Source organism: Propithecus coquereli, unplaced genomic scaffold, assembly GCF_000956105.1.
Source record: "Propithecus coquereli isolate 6110/MARCELLA unplaced genomic scaffold, Pcoq_1.0 Scaffold223, whole genome shotgun sequence".
Lineage (NCBI taxonomy): Eukaryota > Metazoa > Chordata > Mammalia > Primates > Indriidae > Propithecus > Propithecus coquereli.
In genome coordinates this window covers 2,268,895-2,276,180 of record NW_012147523.1, presented here as the reverse complement: position 1 = coordinate 2,276,180, position 7,286 = coordinate 2,268,895, and the positions used below count along the sequence as shown (strand labels likewise).

Genomic DNA, 7,286 nt, shown 5'->3' with positions numbered 1-7,286 from the left:
CTTCCAAGGTGTTTATGGGCCATTTTCAACATGATATTAAGCTCTTTTCTTCCTGAAAGGGAATGAAGGTTAAAGGATGGGGAAAGAAGAGATGTGTAAAAGCTTCCTTTTCTCAAAAGACTAGTTATTGGCTGGGCGCAGTAGCTCACCTGTAATCCTAGCACTCTGGGAGGCTGAGGCGGGAGGACTGCTTGAGGTCAGGAATTTGAGACCAGTCTGAGCAAGAGCGAGACCCCATCTCTACAAAAAAAGAAAAATTAGCTTGTGTGGTGGTGCTCACCTGTAGTCCCAGCTGCTTGGGAGGCTGAGGCGGGAGGATCGTTGGAGCCCAGGAGTTTGAGGCTGCAGTGAGCTATGATGATGCCACTGCACTCTATCTTGGACAACAAAGTGACACCCTGTTTCCAGGAAAAAAAAAAAGTAGATGCAGGGTTGATCTATAGTTATTAATAAGAAGCTCTGCCTGTTTCTATAGCTGGTTAATTAGAAATAAAATCTTAAAAATAAAAGACTAGTTATCTATTCTTCCTGTCCATTGTGCCATGCTTTATTATTGATTGCTTAGCTGTCTGCCCAACTGGAGCGAAAGTTCCACGAGGGCAGAGCGTGTCATTCACACTGATGCCTGGCTCAGGGCTTGGTGGATGAAGGAGGGAATGATCTTCAGAACACAAATGCCATCTGGATCCTCATCCACCGGCCACGCTCCTCCCGGCCTGGCTGCCCACCCCTGCCCAGGTACCCAGGACCAAGGAACACCCACTGTTTCTGACCAGTTTAGCCCCTTGAAGTCTGAGTTCATGCAAGTGACCATGAACTGATCCGGTCACCTGTCCTCTGGCCTTTGGGAACTATGTAGCTTCTAAGTCTTCCTTGACCACAGACATCGGTCTGTGGGCCACCCTTGGTGGGTGAGCTCAGCTCTCACATTTGGGAGGGGCCTGCAATCAATCACCAAGTCACGCTGATTCTGCCTCCCTAAGAATGCGTTCACCTGTCCACTTCACTCCCTTCCCACCACCTCAGCCTGAATTTAGGCAGCACCGGATCTTCTCCAAGGGTATCCCTGCTTGTCTTGTCTCTGCTCCAGTATATTTTCCACGCCTAGTCACAGGGATCTAAAATACAAACTGATGGGCACTCCCCTCAGCCCCTGCCCTCGGGACAGCTTCCAACCAACCACAGGTTGCAAGACCCTTCGTGCCCAGCTCCTCCTGGCCTCGCCAGCATCATTCCTTGTCAGTTGTCACCTCCACTTACAGCACGAGAGCGCCCCTTCTGTCTGGACCACCCGCCTGCACCTGCAGCTCTCCCCCTAAAGCGTGGCATCCCCTTGTGCTGGGACACATAGGAAATTATTTATAAAACCCAGGCTTAAATTCTAAAGGTCCTTGTATGAAAACAAAAATGCTGAGTTCCTACCAGGAAGTGACATGCACACGGCTTTTTGGTCATTCAAATATACTTCAGTCAACAGGAGGAGTAAGTTTGGGAGATCTGTTATATAATATGATGACTATAGTTAATAACAATGTATTACATACTTGAAAATTGCTAAGAGTAGATTTTATTATTTCTGTCACTGAGGCTGCAGTGCGGTGGCATGATCATAGCTCACTGTAACCTTGAACTCCTGGGCTCAAGTGATCCTCCTGCCTCAACCCCCTAAGTAACTGGAACTGCAAGTGTGTGCACCACCATGCCTGGCTAATTTTTTTTTTTTTTTGTGGAGATGGGGTCTTGCTATGTTGCTCAGGGTGGTCTTAAACTCCTGTCCTCAAGTAATCCTCCTGCCTTGGCCTCCCCAAAGTGCTGGGATTACAGGTGTGAGCCACTGTGCCAGGCCCTGAGAATAGATTTTAAATATTCTCACCATGAAAAAATGATAAGCAAGGTGATGGATGTTAATTAGCTTGATTTAGCCATTCCACAATGTATACCTATATCAAAACATCATGTTGTATGCCATAAATATATGTAATTTTTGTCAATTAAAAAACCCAAATATAATTTACTCGTGTGCATAAAAATTGAATTCAAATACAAGTAGAAAGAGTGAAAACAGAACCCTGATGTTTTTGTTGTCAATGGTTCTTTTTTGTATCAAATATTCCCCCCATGAGTCATTTGTGATGTTTGGTGTATAAAGAACAGCCCCTAAGGTGGCCCTCAATGGTCCTTACCTCTGGGTGCCATGGCAGCCACCAAATGGTGGCCAGTGAGGAGCCAGGGCCCTCAGACCTTGTCGTCCTGCCACCACAAGGAACTGAATTCTGACAAGCCCTGAGAGAGCCTGGGAGCAGATCCTTCCCCAGTCCAGTCTTCAGATGAGACCCCAGTCCTGGCTGACACCTTGACTACAGTCTTGGGAGACCCTAAGCAGAGGACCCAGCGAGGCTGTGCCTGGACTCCCGACGCACAGGAGCTTTGAGGTAATGAGTGTGTGTTGTTATAAGCTGCTAAGTGTGTGGCCATTTGTCACAGTGCAGTAGACAGCTGACACAATCATACAGTGTGTGAACACGCGCATGATGTGAAGGTGGAGTTGGGTGGGGAGAGTGTGGGAAGAGGAAAGCTGCCTGCACAGCCACATACCTCTGAGTGAGCAGAAGAGCACAGCCTCTTTTGGGGGGTATCAGGTAGGAGTCATCTGGTTGCCAGCAACAGAAACAAACCTGGGCATGTTCGTGCAAAAAAACAATAAAAGCAATTTATTGTGAGGATGCAAGAGCAAGAAATGCAGGATGGCCTCATGGCCGTGAACTGGGAGCTAGAAGAGTGCATGCTCTCCTGCTCATCTCTCCCCTCTGCCTCTCTGCACATCTGCTGACTTCTTCCTCTGCAGGCTGGTTTTCTCTGCAACACAGAATCCACGATGGCAGCAGATGGTCACCCACAGCTCCCAAGCACTGCGCCGCTGGGAAAGACTGGCCCTGACTGCTGGGCAAGGGACCCATGGGCCCACATGAGTGGCACAGGGGACGGGTGAGACTTAAGCAATTGTAAAATTTAAGATATGGGAGAAAATGGGTTTATAGGTGCACGTTTTCAGTGTAATTAGTAAGTGCAGGGAGTACTTTGGGAGCACAGGGAACTTCGAGTCAAGAGGCAAACATGGTTGCCCCTTTCAAGTTAGGCCTATTAAGTCAGTTCGCAGTGGAAGGAGGTCCAATGTCTTCTAAGCAGAGACTGAGACACACCTAGCAGACAGTTTGGTCAATGGGAGGTTCAGGACAGCCAACTCTGGCAGCGCATGTCCCTCTCTGTCCCCAAGAGAAAACCACTTTATCTGGGCCATGAAGAGAGGCTATCAGGAGAGGAGCCATCCAGAGCCCCAGCCTCGCTTTGCTCTGATTCTCCATCCACTCTTCCCAAGTGTTTCAATCCTGGGAAAGAAGTGCCTTGGATAGGGCATGCCAGCACTCAGGCCACTGGAAAAGGGAATTCCCATGACAAGTAACAGCTTCTCACGAATGCTCTAGCCCTGCGGGGCTGAGTTCCTGTGAGTCAGACTCTAGGAGACTAAGTATCTGTAGATGGGAAAGAAAGGAGTGTCTGGACTATAGGACCACAGGTATAGCCCTAACCATGGACACTCGCTGAGGGACAGCAGTCTGGGAGGTCTCTGGGGCACCTGGTGACCTTTTTCACGGCTGTGACCTTGCTCTCTATTCCTTCCAACTCCTACAGTTACAATCAGACCCCCAAGATGTCCCATCCACAATTCCATTTGAGGTGACCACACACACACTCCCACACACACACAACCCACAGTTTGCCTCCAAGAATAATGAAGTTTTCATATAAACCACAGAATATATTTAATTCAAATTAAACATGAAACTAGAATAATGTTCGGTCCTTATCAAGTAGCAATTACATTTTTTTTTTAAAAAAAAGAACAGTACAATTCTTTCTACATTCTGGCAATCCAACAAGGCACGAGTCACATCCAGTTTGATGGGGTGACAGATCCAGCAGTCACCATCGACGCTCATGGCTTTGAGGGGACTGGGGGAGACACAGACCATACTTGGTACAAAATGATTCTGCAGCAAGTCTGGAGGAAAGGAACCTCCCTCCCAGCATCGAAGAATGAAAGTCCAAGTAGCAGGAAGTAGGCGACTTGCATAATTAACGTATTTTATTAAATAGATAGTTAATGCATTGCTTCTTAATCCCAATCGCTGTTGGTGCCGCCTGTATTAACAGCAGTGACAGAAGCTTCCTATACACGTCTCGGCAGCCATACTTTTTCCACTCCAGGTATTTCTTTGTTTTTGATTTCTTGGCAGGATTTCCTTCCCACGTAAAGAAAGCCAACTTCTTTCAGACACAGGTCATTCAGCTTTCGTGTCAGCCTCCACGTTTTCCTTGCGCAGAAGGCCAAGTCCTGCAGAAGGAGGCCTTTCTTTGCCCTCCACTGAAAGCTTTTCACTGTTTGGTCTGCAAAGACGGAGGTTCGCCTGCCCCTGTTCACTCACCAGGTGGACGGGGTGCAGGGCTGGGAGGTGGCTTTCTTCACAGGGCGGTACTTTCCGTATCATTGTCTATATCCAGCAGAATGCGGCCGGGCACGTCTTTGCTCGCAGAGTCTGGGGGCACTTCAGGGAAGATGCTGCGAAGCGGTTCGGAAACCCTAGAATTGGTGTCTGGACAAAAACACGAGGAGACACGGGATCAATGAGCGGTAACGCCTGAGAGGCCACTTGAGGGCGCTCTGAGGAGACAGGCTGGAAAGCTCTGGAGGCAGCCCAGGCACACACACAGTCCCTTGCAAGGGGCCTCGTCAGCTCTTAGAAGTTAAGTGGAGCCTCTGAGATCCCAGAGGGCGGCATGTGGCACAGCCCACCCCCTGGCTCTGAGGCTCCTGTCCGTGAGCCTGGGCAGCCTTCACAGATGTAACCCTGGAAGGATTTGCTTGCTTTGACTGAGGAGAGGAAACCTCATTCTCACCAAGGCTTCTAATGCACTAAATGAAATCTCCTGAGGGCATCTGGGCTGCAGGAATAGACGAGCTGCACTAAGAAGAGCTCTCTCCTCTGAGGCAGATGGGTTTTCCTCCTGTCACTAATGCCATGACTTCAACCTCAGTACTAGCGAAATTTTGGGCGGAATCATTGTTGTGGTGGCTGTCCTGTGTGTTGTAAGATGCTAAATAGCATCCCTAGCCTCCACCCACCACATGCCACCCAGACTTATTCGCCAGTGTGACAACCAGAAATGTCCCCAGACACTGCCAAGTGTCTCATGGGGGGGTCACAATCACTGAGGCAGACCACCTAGTCTCCTACAAATATTAACGTCCCCTTCTCTAATACTTATACCTCTAATTTCCTTTTCATGTCTTACTATGTTGGCTGAAATTCCTTTAGCAAAATGGCAAATACGTGGTCCTCAAGCCATTGTCCCAAACTCCCGTGTTCACAAAAGACACCTTCATCAATCACAGTCTTTGTCCCAGAGACGCCAGTGGGTCTCAGACTTATGCATTCATGAACAAATATTTACTGAGCATCTACAACATGCCAGGCACTGTTCTACCTTCTGAGGGTGAGCAAGACAGGCACAGCTTTAATGAAGCCCATGGTCAAGTAGGAGAGCCAAGCTAATCCACACAGAAGGGTTAGCTTCGCCAGTAGATGTGGGTTCTAGCAAATTAAGAGACCTTGTTAGATATTTTAGGGCTGATGTAAGAGAGAAGAGAGACGATTAGATTTGTTAGGTTAGAGCTAGTCATGGTAGGGAGCAGGGAGGACGGAGGTGGTTATGCTTAATTAAGGCCTGCTTTTCTGTAGTTGTTGTGCAAAGTGACGCCATGTCTGCCCTTGCTGGGAGCTAGTTTTGGTAGTGCTTCGGTGTTACCTGCTCCCCTCTACGCAGGCACAGCTGGCAAATTCTGGTGCACATCTGGGAGGCTCACTGTTTTGAGACTGGCTCCTGCCCCTACGGTTTTGAGCTATGAGATCTATTTGCTCCCTGGGGCATCCCTCTTCTCACACTGACTCCTGGGTTGGCAGATGCATCCCTCAAGGTTTCTTATGCACCACAACTCAGACAAATTTCTAGATTTATGGAGGTGCCCAAGGGGTCAAAGAGTTCAGGTGCTAAATGTTATTTCTCACAATTCAGGTCTCAAGATAACTGTAAAACCACCTGAATTACACCATCCAATGGTGTGGGGACAAAGGTGGCCTATGTGCACAGTATAGAGGACATCTTAAATTTGTCCTTGGCAGAATGAAAGTAAATGAGGGCAGAAGCCACATCTGTCTTGTTCACAGTCTCCAGTGCCTAAAACAGTGACTGGCAAATAGCAGATGCTCAGTAACTTTTGTGGCTGGACACGTGGATGGTTGGATGGATGGATAAATGAAGAGTCATCTAATGAAACCATCTTTCCAATCCTCCCTTCTTACATCCTCAGGCAAAGAAGTAGCCGTGTCTCAAAAGCAACAAGAAAAAAATCGCAAATTCAATCCCTTTCCTATAATCCTAACCCAACAAAACAGACAGTGCTACCAGCAGTGTCTCTTCCCAGCCCAAAGAGTTTACAAGAAATTATGGAACAGACATGACTTGGTGGGGAATGAGGCACAGGCGCTGTACATAGTAAGGAGATTCTACTTATTATTATCTGTATTTACACGCAAGCTAAACCTATTAGCCACCAACCCTTTCCATAGGACAAACTTGCCATCTTTCTCTTCTTCTAGTACATCACATATAAATTATTTCTAGATTTGTACTTTTCTGAATTTCTCTAACTATTTATAGTGAACGCACTAATATACTCAGGGAAAAAATTCGTGGTGGAGCATAAGGGAAATTCCTTCACTTGCCTCCCACCTGCCCCATCTGGTTTCCCCAGCCTCTCTCATCCTCACATGAATCACTGTCTGAAAGAAAACAATGAATCTGTTTACACACAAAAAGGAGTAAGAATTACAGCAATGTGCACTGTGCCAATTTTCAGAAAAAGACTCATCTTCATCACAGTAGCTAACATTATTGAGCATTTACTATGTACCAGAGACTATGCTAAGTGTTCCACGCACATTATCACATCATCTCATTGAGTCACCAGCAAATAATCCCAAGGCAGCATGAGCTCCTCTGTGGAGATAAGAAAGGTAAGAGAGGGAGGCTCTGCTCCTCACCCAAGGGGACACAGCCAGATTGGTGGGACTCTGGTTCTTAACCAGTATAATGTTTTCCCTTTTCCCTAAAGGAGTTTGTATGTCCTTGGGAGAAGGTCCTGAAAGAGAAGACCTTATCTGAAGAGA

At 47.5% G+C, this 7,286-nt stretch overlaps 1 protein-coding gene across 1 annotated transcript in view; it reads right to left on the bottom strand.

Annotated features, from left to right (window-relative positions):
• Positions 1–3,796: 3,796 nt before the first annotated feature.
• Positions 3,797–7,286, bottom strand: part of ARHGAP17 (Rho GTPase activating protein 17) — a 52,504-nt gene continuing 49,014 nt past the window's right edge. Inside the window, exon 20 of the mRNA XM_012645001.1 lies at positions 3,797–4,652. The gene's annotated coding sequence lies outside the window, so the exon portion shown is untranslated. The remainder of the gene's footprint in view (positions 4,653–7,286) is intronic.